A 15,517-nucleotide genomic window follows, 5' to 3' on the forward strand; every position below is an offset into this window, starting at 1 on the left:
GAACCCTTCCTGGCTCGCGTTTCACTCGGGGCAAGGAGAGCGGAAGTGAAGCAGACAGATTGCACCTAATTATAATGTGATAGCGAGTCAGCGGAATTTGGAGCAATTAGGCTCCTCATCTTCTAGGGGGTTCCTAGCTAGGGGTTTCCGGTGACCTGTAGGAGGGCCCTTCCTGCTTCTTCCTACAAGGATTGGGGGTGGGGTGGCGCTTCCCAGGTTGCAAGTCAACTTTGGCCCGAGTGAGCTGCCCCTGACCATAGAATGGGAATGTCGTCCTTGAATGCAGGTGGCCTCAAGGTGGGAAGCAGCAATATTCAGTCCCGGGGTTGGGGTGGGGGTGGCCGTTTCTGGAGAGATCTCAAAGTTGGGAAGGCGCGAAGCTTCTCAAGGCGGTCGCTACGGCCGGGTTGGGCCCGGATGCAGGCAGTGCCGAGATTGTCCAGTCAGGTCCCCGAGCTTACCACCTCGCTCCCTCGGGCGCTCTCCAGCTCCGGATTTATCCGAGCCCCATGCAGCCCAGGTGAGCCCTCAGTAAGGACCAACAGAAGATGTGATTTGACGGTTGGTGGCGTAGGGCTAAATTAGTCACTGCCCCCATTAAAAATACAGCGGGGGGTTTAAGAGCTTTTCACGCCGAGTGGGAATCAGCGGCGAAGCCGGCTGCTGCCTTGGGTAAGGAGAGAGGCGGCCTGGGGGACGGCGAGGTAATGAGGTTTATGGCGGTGACAAGGCTGCCAGGGAACCCTGCCGACTCCCCTCGCCCAACCCCATTGTTCTCCGCTGGCTGTGCCCCCATCGCGGCAGCTGAGCGCCCCTCTCCACTTCCTGCGGGATGGGGGCTGGGACTCGCCTTCATCGCTGTCAAGCGGCGTTGGGGTGGGGAGTGGGGCACCGCTATAAATCAGTGACTTCGAGCTGAGCGGGTTCCCCGCGCAGCCCAGGCGTGTGTGTGTGTGTGTGTGTATGTGTGTGTGTATGTGATGGTGCCCGTAGCTCGGCTGTGAGCAAAGTGAGGCCAGGCCTTCTCCCCAGGCCACCTTTAGCCTGGATGGTTCAGGGAACTGGCCGTGTCATTTGCATTTTGTTTTGGCGGGGTGGGGTGGGGGGTGTTCAGAAGCCTCTTTCGTGGTAGATGCATCTAGACGTGCACACTATACATTTTATTCAGCTTGGCCTTTGGGCAAAGGGATTTTGCCCAGGCTTGGAAATGGCCCAGGAATCCTGGGACACATGTATCTATTCTCGATACCCTCCCAGAGCTTCTGGAAGCAGCACTGTAAAAGTTGTGATCGCTGGAGAAGCTGCCCTAGCAAGGTCTTTAGTGCACCCTCTCCCCCAACCACAGAGTGGTCCTTCTGACTCCCAGTGTGATAACGTGGAACTCCCATCTGATTTTCCTCCCTCCTTGTCTGAGGGTGAGTTCTTTGGCATGGGGTGATGAGCACTCAACTTTGATCTCGTTACCCATTCACTCATCCATCTGCCAGCTGTTGTCTGACTGTTCCTGTGTCCCAGGCACCACCTAAGACAGGGGCCACAGATGAGGAGGGCTATGTGTGTCCCTTGCCCTCCTGCAGCTCAGAGTCATTTGACAACCACCCTCCAAATAAGCAAGCCACTAGACACACCGCAACACACAACCACAGTTCTATGGTGACGAAAGGCAGAAGCTGTGAGTGGTAGGTGGGGACTCCTGTGTTTGTTTCAGGGCTGTGTCTAAGAGGCCTTGCCAAGGAAGTGACCTGAACCTGAACGGAGACCTGTAGAATAGGAGGAGCCAGCAGTCACAAAGAGGAGGAAGAGGGCTCAGTCTGTGCAGAGCTCTGAACTAAGGGCTCAGTCTGTGCAGAGCTCTGAACTAAGGGCTCAGTCTGTGCAGAGCTCTGAACTAAGGGCTCAGTCTGTGCAGAGCTCTGAACTAAGGGCTCAGTCTGTGCAGAGCTCTGAACTAGAAGCAAGCTTAGAGGTCTCCACCACTTCCTTTCTACTTTAGAAAGTCTAATAGCAGTCCAGGGAAGGTCATAATTTGTCCAAGGTCACACACTGGATAGAATTGCAGCTGCACCTCGGGTGTCCTGCCTCAGATGTCTGACTCCCAGCTATATTTTTATTCAAACATAATGATGATGATAATCAATCAAGCGGCACAGAAAGACTGCTGGTCCCCCTTCCTTAACAGAAGAGGCAGGTATAGCTTATAGATCCGACTCCTAGAAGTTAGGTGTGTCCTTAGTTAGTCTATCAAGGCGATATCAACAAAGACTATGAAAACTTAGGAGCTATCTTTAAGGAGAAAAAATGAGTTCATTACTCTTCCCAATGGTTGGGACGTGGCTTCAATAGCTGGAGGGCTGGTGCCACCTTGACTGACTAGGTAGGTAACTTGATTATAGCACTCAACACTCAGTTCTTTCCCATGGTGTGTTAGGTGCTTATTGGCGTAGGCTGGAAATTACCTTTGCAAAAGAGATATCTCGAGATGATTTGCCTCCCAAATGCTTGCTGCCCATCAAAGCAACAAGCACAGGGTCATTGTTCTACAACTTACACTTGACTTTGATTCTCTCAGGAGAGGAGATCGAGAGTGAGACACTCCACAGGTGCTCAGTGCTAGCGAACAGGCCAAAAGGTGACAGCTTTTTTGCGAGGTCTCTCTCCAGCTAAGTGCACAGCTTGGAGTCCCCTGCCTCTTTCCTCCAGCTCATCTCATTCTGTGCTCTGGTGGGATTTCATTCCCTTCTGGTTCAGGACAAGTTCTTGCTGGGTGGGTAGAGGGGGGGTCACTGAAATGCTCACTTCAGGAGCATTGTTCAAGAGGAAAACAAAACAAAACAAACACCCCAGCATGTTAAAATCCAAATTGGTAGGTGGCCACCCCTTTTGTAAAATAGGTTTTAAATACCCAATGCTGTGATTAGGAGAACACAGCATCAAATCTGTGTTTATTTCGCAATTGGTTATTTTATCCAGGGGTTTTATTCTGTTAATTCTGATTTTCAAAAATTTTCCATGAAAATAGTCTGCTTTCTTGCTTGCTGATTTTGCATTCACTTAACTTTGTAGCTTAATTAAGTACCTCATTCATACGAGCACCCCAGCACTCTGACCCCCGAAGTTGGTAAGGTGCTCCAAAGACCAAAGTTCTGAAAGGCCTGATGATTAGCCCATCGCTGGGTGTGCACATACTTTATACCTGTCTGTCTATTGGAACATGTATCAGTCAGGACATGGGACGAGAGGGTTCCCAATTTTCAGTGGCTGACAACAAAAATTTACTGTTCACTCATGATCTGTGGCCATCCTGAATTAAATCCCCAGGGACCTTTCTTCATCGGAATTGTTTAGAAGTCTCGCTCAGAGAGCAGCCAGCACTTCAAATGTAGTCACTCATTCAGGCAGGGGACAGGAGGATCCCAATGGCATCTCAGCGCTCTTGACTGGGGAGTCTACGTACTCCCTCACTCCCACCCTCATCACACACAGAGTCACTGCAACACGTGGTCCCACTTCATCACAAGGGGCCTGGTGGGGATCCTCTGTGTGCCTGGCACCTACAAGAGAGGCTGAAGAGCCTGACTCAGAAAGCTGGGTGTCTCCAGTGCGGGCACACACTCCGCAGCCATGTTTATTTACCTGATGCAGAAAGTGAACGTGAAAGCTAATGAAGGACAGGAAGGATGGCCCAGGACAAGAGGAGCGAGCTCAGAGACAGCTCGGAGCCCCAGCTGCTGCGGAAGTCGACAGAGCTGGGTTCGATACATTCCACCACTGTGCCCACCTCAAGCCAGGCGGTGCGGTCCGTGGCAAACAGTACTCAGAGCTAAGCTCGCAAAGTTGTAAATCTGAGTGAAGACGGAACGACGTCCTACGCACTCAGGCCGGGGCACCGTCCTAAGCAACGTGTGGATCTCCTTTAATCACCATGTGCCCCTAACACACCGACTGGGAGACATAGGCACAACCTTGCCCAGGTCCTGAGGCTTGAGACTCTGCGGGCAGGAGCACCCTGCTGAGCCAGTTCCGCCCCGAGGCCTGCCCTCTGCTTCCGGAGTCCTGATTGGTCCGGCCTGGGAGGTCCCGCCCACTAGTGGCCCCGCCCACCCGCGTCGGCCGCCGCCGCTGCTGTTGCGAGCTGAGCGTGGGCTGCGCGGTGTGAACTTATTTGTGGAGTTATTAATTACTGAAGGGCACAAGCCGTGCTTCTGTGCATAAAAATATGTTTGAGCAGTTTCTACTTAAACTTTAAAGAGAACGTTAATCAATTTTATTTTAACAAAATGACCTTAAGCAGGGGGAAAAAATTGGTGTTATTTGCCCAAACAGGCAAATTAATTTCTCTCTCTTGAGAAATCTGAGAAGCTTCTAGAAATAGCTATGCATAATTTACACCTGCCGTGGCCGCTCCTAGTTTTAACGCCAAGCCCAGTCAAGATCCCACCTAGTCGTATAACAACACAAAGGAGTCCTTGCGAAGCCTGGCTAGGTCCAGCCTTATCACCTCTGGTGACCCTGGAGAGAGGATGCTAAGGCAAAAGGGTCATGGAAGTCTGTAAGGCCCCGCCCGCTGCATCACGATCACTGGGAAGATCAAGGCGGCTGCCAGGCACATCCCAGTCCCTATGTCTCCATGCAGATGCCGCTCTCCAGAGGACCTGCTAGCTGCTTCTTGGGTCGGTGACCTCATGTACTGGACCTCATGGTCCACTTAAGGGTGAGGCTGCGAGGCCAGGCGCTGAGACTGGTGGAGCTGTGCTGTTTCCACTTTTTCTTGTAGTATCGCAATAGCTGTGACAATGACAGCCTCGGGTCTGATGGAAAAAAACCTCCACCTCCAACCCCCCAACCCCCACCGCGTCTTGCTGTGAGATCCCAATAGAGGCAGTTCCAAGAGGGCACGGTGTGGTCTTTTATCTCGGCTCTATGCCTAGTACCTAGAACGTTGCCAGGTTTTAGTAAGTGCTCAGAAAATGCTTGCTGAATGGGTGAACGGTGCAGAGTGGAGCAGCTGCCCCTTCCTTAGCGCTAGGGCTACTGCAGTGGAACAGGAGGCCCTAAAGAAAAAGCTGCATTTGCTCGATGTCTTGGTTAGGGTTAATATTGCTGGATGAAACACCAGAACCAAAAGCAAGTTTGAAGGAAAGGGTTTATTTGGCTTACACTTCTCATCATAGGCCATTATAGAAGGAAGTCAGGACAGGAACTCAAACAGGACAAGGTCCTGGAGCCAGGGGCTGATGCAGAAGCCATGGAGGAGTGCTGCTTATTGGCTTGCTCAGCCTGTTTTTCTTACAGGAAGTTTCTTATAGAACTCAGGACCACCAGTCCTGGGATGGCCCCAGCCACTGTTGTCTGGGCCCTCCCCCATTAATCACAATTAAGAAAATGCCCTACAGGCTTGACTGTAGCCTGATCTTACAGAGGCGTTTTCTTAACTGAGGTTCCCTCTTTGATGATAGCTTGTGACAAGTTGACATAAAGCTAGCTAGCGCACTCTGTCACTACCCGATCACCTTCCTCAGCTCAGCCATTGAGAGTACAGACTACTGTCCCTCTGAAGCCACCCATATCTAGAAGGTGTGCAGTGAGTGGTCATCGAGTGACTGCCCAAGTGTTTACAACCAGAAAGCCCCTCCTGAGGCTGACTGGAGCAGGCGGTGGACTGAGGAGGGAAGTGAATGCCTCCTGCATGGCAGGCCCAGTGCCTTTTGCCCCATAGGAATGCAAACCCAAGTCACTGGACAGTCCAGTAGAGAGGAAGAAATACAGAACTTCATGTGAAAAACCTGCATTTTTAGTACTACTTATGCCAGAGTTCAATTTAAAAAAAAAAAAAAACAACAACAAAAACAAAGTCCCTTGTGTGCTTAAGAAAAACATTTCACAGGCCACCAATCTGAGTCCTCTGTGGTAGGAGAATGGCTCAAACCTTGGGTGCCTAACAAGAAGCGGGTGAATAAGTGACGGTTGCCAGATTGAGCAGCCACAGGGAAAACTGGGTTTGCCAAACGGTGGGAGCTGGAAGTGGGAGGCAGAAGTAGGAGGCCTATGTCTGTCTCTTCCGAAGGATGCAAATCTTTCCCTCTCTAGTCTTACAGCCCTCCAGGTGGTCAGAGCCAGATTCTTGACGTTCTCTATGCTCCAGTCTCGCCATCCGGAAAGCAAGTATAAATGTCCAGCCCTCCGTAGCTGTGAGCATTTGACCAGATGATGTCACAAGCACTTAGTGTGGCAAATGTGGCCACCCATTCCTGCATTCGGCTGAGGACTCCAGAGGCACCAAGAAGCCACCTGTAGCAAGCCACTGGGAAAGCAGCTAAGTCCCTGAGTGTCTGAGGATATCCCACTATTGGTTTGTGCTAGACACACTAAGAAATAGTGAGGACATTTCAAGATTTTGTGTTCCAGTACACGAGTCTCTGTACAGCAACAGCAAACAAGGCCTTGTTCTGCTTCTCATGGAGAGGGACAGATGTTGGGATGGGGGTTGTTTCTCCCATCATCTGCTCACGTGACTTCGGGCCCGTTGTTAATCAGCTTTCTGTCACTATACCAGAATACCTGAGAGACTTAGCTAACAAGGAGAAAAGGTCTATTTGGGGTCATAGTCTCAGAGGTTTCGGTCCATGGCCACGTGGTTCTGTGTCTTTGGGGCCTGTGGCAATGCAGAGCATGGTGGGTGTTGTGTATGGTGGAGCACACCTGCTCATGTCACCACAGCCAGGAAGCAAAAATAGGAAGGACTGGGATTTCAATGTCCGCTTTACAGAAGCATGCCCCCACGACCTAACATCCTTTCACAAGGCCCCACCTCCAAGGTTCTCCCACCTCCCAGCAGCATCTGGGACTGGTGACCAAGTCTTTAACACATAGTTAGGTTCAAACTATCATAGTTGTGTTCCTTCCCCAACCCAATTTTCTCACCTATAACGTTGAATCAAAGCCCATCTCTTACCTTTAAAGCTCTGGTTGTGTCTGGGGCTTCCTCCGGAGGCCTGGGGACTGGGACAGGACTTATGACGGGCCTGTGAGTCTGTATTCACAGGAGGAAGGGTGCCCACACCTCAGACTGGAGAGAAGGTGGGGACGTGCTGTACTTGTGACATGCTGAGCACGCAAGGGACAGTTCTATTAACTGGTTATTGATAAAGCCCCATAAGAATTCAAGAAAGAGGGCCGACAAGGTGGCTCAGTGTGCAAAGACACACGCCATCACCCTGACCACCTAAGTCCCCAGGACTCTACAGTGGTAGGAGAAAACCAACTCCAGGAGGTTGTCCTCTGGAGGATACATGGTGGCATGTGCGCAGCACATATACATAGACACACAGTAAATAAATAAGTAAATGCATGTGAACAGTCTTTAAAAAAAAGAATGCAAGGGGAAAAAGGAGCCCTGAGAATAAGATCAGGAAACTGTCATCTTAGCAAAGTTGAAGTTGGACTTGACCTCTTGAGGAATCACTCCAGGCTGGGCTCTTGACTCCACTCTGCCCCCAGCTACCCTGTGCCCCAGTACTGTGGGTTAGCCCCGCATCCTGGCACGTCTGTCTCTATCCCATTTCCCTTCTCCTGAGCCCAAACAGATCCTCTACCTCCTTCAAGGCTTAGCTCAAGAACAGCTACCTCTGAGAGCATACCCCGATTCCCCTAAGGGAGGTGCTGGGCTTGGTCGTCTGCTTTAATCCTGGTACAATGTAAGTCACACCAGACCCACTGCTACTCCCAGGGTCACCCTTCATTCTCTTCCTTCATTGCAGCTGGAAATGCCAATGCCACCATGAGAATGGGGATAATTTATTTCAAGATACATTCCTTCCAAAAATAGTCTATGCACATAAACACATACATTCACGTTTATGTCTTTTCTCTCACAAAAATTCAACACATTATCTTACAACTTTCTCATCATGTTAGCATATTGCAAGGAGGTCCACCATTTCAGCTTCCTTAGTGGTTATAGGTTGTGTATGACTATTTGAAGCCGTTGGTTTCACATTGGACATGGGACTGTCCGTAGTATCCCCTCATTCCTGTTTTTGATGCGCATAGTGTCTGTAGTGATGGACCATTTTATCCCCGATAGTGTGCTTTGTGTCTTCTCTCTGTGACTCTTGTTAGATCCTTTCAAAGACTCAAATCTTTGTTTCATCAAATTTGATGCTTTCAATTTCATTGATTTCTTCTATTATTTCCTTCCTATTTGTTTTGGGTTTATTTTACTCCTGTTTTTTGATTTTTGTTTGTTTATTTTTGTTTTTCAAGATAGGGTTACTCTGTGTCACCCTGGCTGGCCTGGAACTCTTGTAGACCAGGCTGGCCTGGAACTCACAGAGATCCGCCTGCCTCTGCCTCCCGAGTGCTGGGATTAAAGGCTTCGTGCCACCACCACCCGGCCTGTTTTTATTTTTCAAATTTATCTTTCAAAGATGTATTTTTGTTTTTATTCATGTGTGTTTGTGCTGTGTTTTGGGCATGTGAGCTTACAGGTGTTTGTAAACCTCCCAACACAGGTGCTGGGAACTGAATTCTGGTCCTCCAGAAGAGCAGCAGGTGCTCTAAACCACGAGCCGTCATCTCTCCGGCTCCATTTTTAAGGTTCTTGATATGGAATTTTAGATTGATGATTAAAGACTTTCCCTCTTTCCCCACCTTCCCCCACCAACAGGGTCTCTCTGTGTAACAGTCCTGGCTGTCCTAGAACTCACTTTGTAGACCAGGCTGGTCTTGAACTCACTGAGATCCACCTGCCTCTGCCTCCCAAGTGCTGGGATTAAAGGTGTGCACCACCACTGCCTGGTTTAAATGATTTATTTATTTATTGAATTTCCTGTGCATTGGTATTTTGCCTGTATGTATGTCCATATGAGGGTCCCAGACCCCCTGGAACTGGAGTTACAGACAGTTGTGAGCTGTCATGTGGGTGCTAGGATTTGAACCCAGGTCCTCTGGAAGAAGAGCAAGTGCTCTTTAACCACTGAGCCATGTCTCCAGCCTTTCTTTTCTTTTCTTTCTTTCTTTCTTTCTTTTTTTTTTTGAGACAGGGTTTCTCTGTGTAGCCCTGGCTGCTTTTCCTCTAATAAATTCATGTTATAAGTTTTTCTCTCAGTACCACTTTATTCTTTGTCTTAAAATATGTACCATGTTGTCATTTAGTTCAATGTATAGTAAAAGCTGTCACGGATCATTCAGTATTCCTTTTAGTTTCCAACAGTGTGGTGGCTGGCATTCCATCATATTTGTTACCTGTTCCAGTTTGTCCCACTGTTGTTGGAGAATATGATTTCAATTCTTTTAGTTTTGTTACGTTGGGTGTTTTATGACCCATGACAAGGTTTATCCTGGCAGGTGTTCTGCTGCCACTTCAAAGAATGGTGTTGGGTAGTGTGTTCTGTAGATGTCCATTTGGTTTAGACACTGCCAGCTTGCTCCATAACCTTACTGCCTTCCTATCTTCTCCAGTTGTTAAGAGAGGGTTGTTAAAGCCTGATAATGGGGAGGGACTGGAGAGATGGCTCAGGGATTAGGAGCACCGAGGACCCAGGTTCAATTCCCAGCAACCACATGGCAGCTCACAACTGTTTGTAACTCCAGTTCTAGGGGGTCAGACACCTTCACACAAATGCCCATAAAATAAAATTAAATAAATTATTTTTAAAAAGGCCTGATAATGGATGTCTGTTTCTTTCTGCCTTTAGGATTGTCTTCTCTGTGGGCTGATCGTCTTTGCTGTGAAGTCTATGTAATTGGATGCTAATGTAGCCACTGGCGTTTTCTTTTGATTAATGTTTGAATAATATATCTTTCCTCATCTTTGCATTTTCAGTATGCTTGTATCATACTTGACATAAATTTCATGCAGACTGCTGATAGTTGATAGTTGGCCAATTGCTCTTTTGATTGATTTTTTTTTTTTTTTTTTTTTTTTTTTTTTTGGTTTTTCGAGACAGGGTTTCTCTGTGTAGCTTTGCGCCTTTCCTGGTACTCGCTTTGGAGACCAGGCTGGCCTCGAACTCACAGAGATCCACCTGGCTCTGCCTCCCGAGTGCTGGGATTAAAGGCGTGCACCACCACCGCCCGGCCTTGATTGATGTTTTTAACCTATGCTTTCTTCCTGCCCTATTACCTTAAGGATTTTTAAAGAATTTCAATTGGGGGAGGGGTTGGAGAGATGACTCAGTAGTAAGAGCACTTGCTGCTCTTCCAGAGGACCCAGGTTTGGTTCCCAGCACCCACATTAGGAAGCTCACAACTGTTTGTAACCCCAGTTCTAGGAGCTGCACACACACACACACACACACACACACACACCTATACATTTAAAAAATAAGAAAAATAAATCTTAGAGGATTTCAACTGGACTTACTGGTGATGTTTTTGAGTGGATTTCCTTCTATAGCCTCTTAGTAGTTGTTCTCAGATTCACACTGCATACACATAACCTATTAAAATCTGCTAATGTGGGCCAGTGAGTTTAACCCTTGGGACCTGGTACAGAAAGAGAAAACCGACTCCCAGAGCTTTGTCCTCTGACCCCCACATTTGTGTCGTGGCATGCCCATGCCCCCCTCACACAAATAAATAATTGTAATAAAATATATGTAAATCTACTGATGTCATTACTGTGCCACCTCAGGGAAGTCATGAAACGTTACCTTGCCTTGTGAGTCTTCGTACTCCACTCTTTATAACTTAAATGTCTTAAGTATTCTATACAAGTTGATATCAGATATTTTAAGTAATTTTTGCCTCTGCCATTGAACATAATTTAGGAAACCCAAAAGGAGAAAACTCAATTTTGCTGACACGTATCTTCTCTTACTGTGTTTGTTTCCCCTGTGTTCTAAGATTCCTTATTTTAAACGAATTGATTCTTTCAGGTTCAGAGAATGTCCTCTGCTCTTTCCGGGTAGCCGGCTGGTTATGGTTGCTCATAGCTTTCCTTCATCCATGCACATTTTCAGTCCCCTTTATTCCTGAAGGACGTTTGTCACTGGGTACAACTCGGGCTTGACAGCTCCTTTCTCCAGCCTCGAAACTTGTGCCGTCTCCCTCTGGCCTCTGATTTCCTACAAGAAACCCACTTTCCTTTGGCTTCTTTCCCCTTCCTCACCCTCTTGCCTCTTTAAGATTCTTTTGGTCTTTACTTTAGGAATTGGTCTGTGCCTGTCTTAGTGGCTTTGTTCCTTTGTGTGCAGTTTGAAGTTTCCTCAGATTGTCTCTGTTTTGTGAGTTTATAATAAATTAGAATTTTTCTTTAGTCCATATTCCTTCAAGTGTTACATTAGTATTTGCCTGCTCTTTTTCCAGGATTCCTGGGACACTGGTGTTGATCTTGTATTATAAGCCACACATACCCAAGGCTCTGCTCTGCTCTGTTTCATTTTTCACTCCTGTTGGGTGATTTCTGTTGCTCTCTCTTCCAGCTCACTGCTTTCTTCCTGTCCCCTCTAGTCAGCTGCTGAACTCAGCAATTAATATCCTTATTCATTATCATTTTTCTTTCCCATTCAGAATTTTCTACTCAGGTCTTCCTGACATGTGCCTTTGCTGAGACTTTCAGGCAGGTTTGTAGTTGATCATTTTTATGATTGCTGCCTAAGTAGTTCTAGCATGCCTGTCAGCTCAATTCTGCCTTGCCTTGTCCTTTCTCATTCTATCTGACATCCTCGTGGTTTATTGAAACATTTACATTTTGTATGTTGTCAAACTGTGTATCACATTTCAGCCAGACAGTCCCAGCAGGGGAAGATGGGATGGGGGTTCTCTGACTTCCTGATGTCAGCTGCCAATAGGGTCCTGTGTCCCTGACTGCTTCCATTGGCTAGAGGTGGGGCTTCTCATGATAGATGGGTAGACCTGGGAAGGTAGGAAGGCTGGGTTACTGCTTCCCGCTGGGTTGGCTTCTCTAACCATACTGAAACCACTCTAATGAGGGAGGGAGGGCCCCTCACCTGGAAGTGGAAGTTCAGGGTCTTCTGTCTCCATGGAAGGGCCTTGTTGCTACATAGCAAGGGTGAACATCCTGTATTCCTACTTGGCCTCCTCTGCTACCCACCCAGTGAAGGCACAGGGTAGCATTGTAGACTGTGAGGATGGGTGTCAAGGTCTCCAGATGGGGAGGGAGCCACTGTTTCTCTTTGTGACATTTGCCTGTATTTAACTCTTAAGCTCCAAAGTCTTCTGCCTCACTTACTGTTTGAGGAGAGAGAGAGAGAGAGAGAAAGAGAGAGAGAGAGAGAGCAGGCTTTATTTATTTTTATGTATTTATTTATGTATTCATACTGTGCTCATGGACATTTTGGGGTTGCTGGTTTTTAAGCCCCAAATATGGAATCTGATGCAAAAACCAAAGTCAGAGGACACAAACAAAACCCCTTCTCCCTCCTCATAATGCCCCCTTCTCTGTAATATGTAATGTTCTGGGTGTTCACTGTACTTAGCAGGAGAAATGGGAAAATCATGTCCATCCCAACTTGCTGGATTCCCTGCAGACCACTCTTTATAGCGATCACAGCACACTCACCGCATAAACAAACCATAATTGATGGGAAACTTGCATGGTTCCCACCTTTTGTGTTATAAACACCACCACAAGGGACATCTTTGTACCTGCATCTTTATTCCCTGTGTGAGCACTTGACAATTCTAGACTTTGTGGGCTGAACAGATTGGACTCCAGTTGGTTCTTGATGTGAACACTTTTGGTGGAGAGAAAAATAGGGGTGTGTAGGGAGTTGCACGTGATTTGACTGTCTTAGGGTTTCTCTTGCCGTGAAGAGACACCATGACCATGGCAACTCTTACAAAGGAAAATACTTAATTGGAGCTGGCTTCCAGTTCAGAGTTTTAGTCTATTATCATCATGGCGGGAAGTAAGGCAACATGCAAACATGCATGGTGCTGGAGAAAGAGCCGAGAGTTCTTACATCTTGACCCACAGGCAACAAGAGGTGGTCTGGGACACTGGATGTGGCTTGAGCATAGGCGAGGCCTCAAAGCCCACCTCCACAGTAACACACTTCCTGCAACAAGGCAACACCTACTCCAACAAAGTCACACCTCCTAATAGTGCTACTGCTTTGGGGGCCATTTTCTTTCAAACCACCACCTTGACCAAGAACAGCATGTTCTGGGCCAAGCAGCAAGTGGACTGCCTCAGTTTACCCATCTCAGTTCTCTGGGAAATTCTCAGTTAGCCCCGACTAAGCTTGGTCCTGCTGTCCATGGACCATCAGTTCTCCAGACCTGCTTAGGAAAACGTGTAATCCCTCCAGTGGCTCATCTGGCTTCCTGCAGCCATGGCCCTGGTAAGGCTCAAGTGACTGCCCTGGGTCCCATCCTTCCTTCTCTACAGACAGACTTCCAGCGGGACCTCAGCTTTTCACAGTGCCATGCTTTGACTGCACTGTCTGCTGCACGGTGTCCTATGCCTAAACCATCTCCTCTGGGATACCCTGTATGGAAGGCAGGCTGTATGGTTCACAGATCCAGAGCACACTGACTGGAGATGCTTGCTGTTCTGGAGTCTGACGTTAAAGAGGAGGTCAGAGTCCAAAGTGACATTTTAGAAAAAGGGCACATACAGAAAAACCACCAAGGTCTAGGCCTAATTAAGGGAGACATTTTGAAGGGAGAAAGGTAAGGAAGGGAGAGATGTTACTGTTTATACCTGCTTTCCTTCCAGGCCTCCTCAGGAATGTAGTGCTGGAGGTGCCCATTACCTTCTCTCTCCAGGGCTGTTCTCTAGAGCAGTGTACAGCCAGGGAGAGTTTTTGGCCAGGATGCTTTTTGACTGGGGGCCTCCAAAGAGTTATTGAAAGATTTCTTCTAAGAGGCACGACAAAGTCAGGGACACAGACACATGCGAAGAGGCGTACCCAGACCTAAACAGTCACACAAAGCACAACCCAGACACACACACGCTCACTCAGAGCTGCAGACAACTACATACTGCAGCCACACAGACAATACAGGGAGCACACACATAGCAGTTGGACGCACAGGCATGCGGGAAGACAAGCCCTCCAGACACACACGCACACCCCCACGTAGCCACATATGGAGAAAACCTGCCTCGCCCGGGCTTCCAGGAGGCTCAGCAGGAGGTGAACTGCACATCTGACTTGCCTTGTGTCCTTAGATGCTCAGTGTAATTAAACGTTACATTGACTAACCCAACACGGCTCAGTGAGGCAGAGGAGCTGCAGGGGCTGATGGGTTCTGGCTCCATCCCATCCCTTCCTGCCCCAGACCCCAGCCGCTCCCTCTGTGAAGACTCCGGGGCAGTGTAGATGAGGAGGGACCATTGACCACAGGGGTCGCCAAGAACAGAGACATCTTCAGAGCCGCCTTTCTATCAGTCAGGTGAGAAGCAGGGTCCTCCAGGTGGAGCCTGGGGAGAAGAGGATGGGATGTGGTCCATGAGACACCTGGCTGTCCTTGGTCTCAGCATTGGCTCATCTCTCACTCTCTCCAGAAATCCCCAACCTGGCCCTTAGGATCCAGAAAAGTTCCAGGGCACTGCCCCTTGTCATCTCGGCCAGGAAGAAAAGGCAAGAGATGTTTTCATGCTCCCCATTTCTCTGCTCTTCCAAGGGCAGTAGCCTCTCGGCGTCCAGGAAGCCGACAAGAGCACAGTCTTTTTTGCCTCTGTGAATCAAGCGTCTTCTGGGTGAAGATAGGGCGTGGCTGGTGCTGACCGACTTCACAAGGTCTGGAAGGAAGAAGTGAGCAGCGCCTTCCAGCAGCGCCTAGCAGACAGCCGCTAGCCTTTCTCTGGCCCAGCATACTAGAGCAATGTGGACTCATCAGTCTATGGGGGAAATTTTGAAGCCAGGGCTGTCTGGGTGTGTACTGTGTTCCTCTGTACCTCCCATTCCTTCATCTGTGGATGGGATGAGAGGTCAATCCGTCTTGCTATGGTGGCAAAAGTGAGCTGGGCAACCACAGGGGCCGTGTGCGGCAGCCATTCGGCCTCTGTTTCAGCCCTCCTTACCCTCAGCTTGCTCCAGGGAACATCAAGTATAGCTTACAGCTGTCTGTCACAGGTACCCAGGGGTATGCAGGTCCCCTGACAGGTCCAGGGCCACTTTCCAGTGGTCAGGTTTATTCTGCTATGGGTTTTGAAGTGAGCACCAGCCCCCAAACGCCAACTGGAGGTAGTTACCCCAAGAGAAGCCTCCAGGGAGGTAGCCTGGCTTCTACCTGGCTACCTACGGGAGAGTGGTTGGGACAACCTTTGTTCCAAATACTCAGCAGATGGCTGGCTCTGGAGAAGGGAGAGCCCAGGCCAGGGGCAGGTTTGCTTTGTGTGCCTACCCACCTGGCACACTCGCAGTTCCATGACTGCAGATGTCAGCAGTAGCTGACACAATCGATGTTGGCTCTGGAGTCCCACCTGCCAGTTCAAGTCAAGCACACTTGTGCGATGGAGGCCAGGATACACTGGCCTCGTGACACTAAGCCATGCTTCCTGGACTAGTGAGTGATGTGCATGTGTATGTACCAAATTGCTGAG

This window comes from Peromyscus californicus, unplaced genomic scaffold, assembly GCF_007827085.1.
Source record: "Peromyscus californicus insignis strain IS unplaced genomic scaffold, ASM782708v3 Scaffold_8__1_contigs__length_139910024, whole genome shotgun sequence".
NCBI lineage: Eukaryota > Metazoa > Chordata > Mammalia > Rodentia > Cricetidae > Peromyscus > Peromyscus californicus.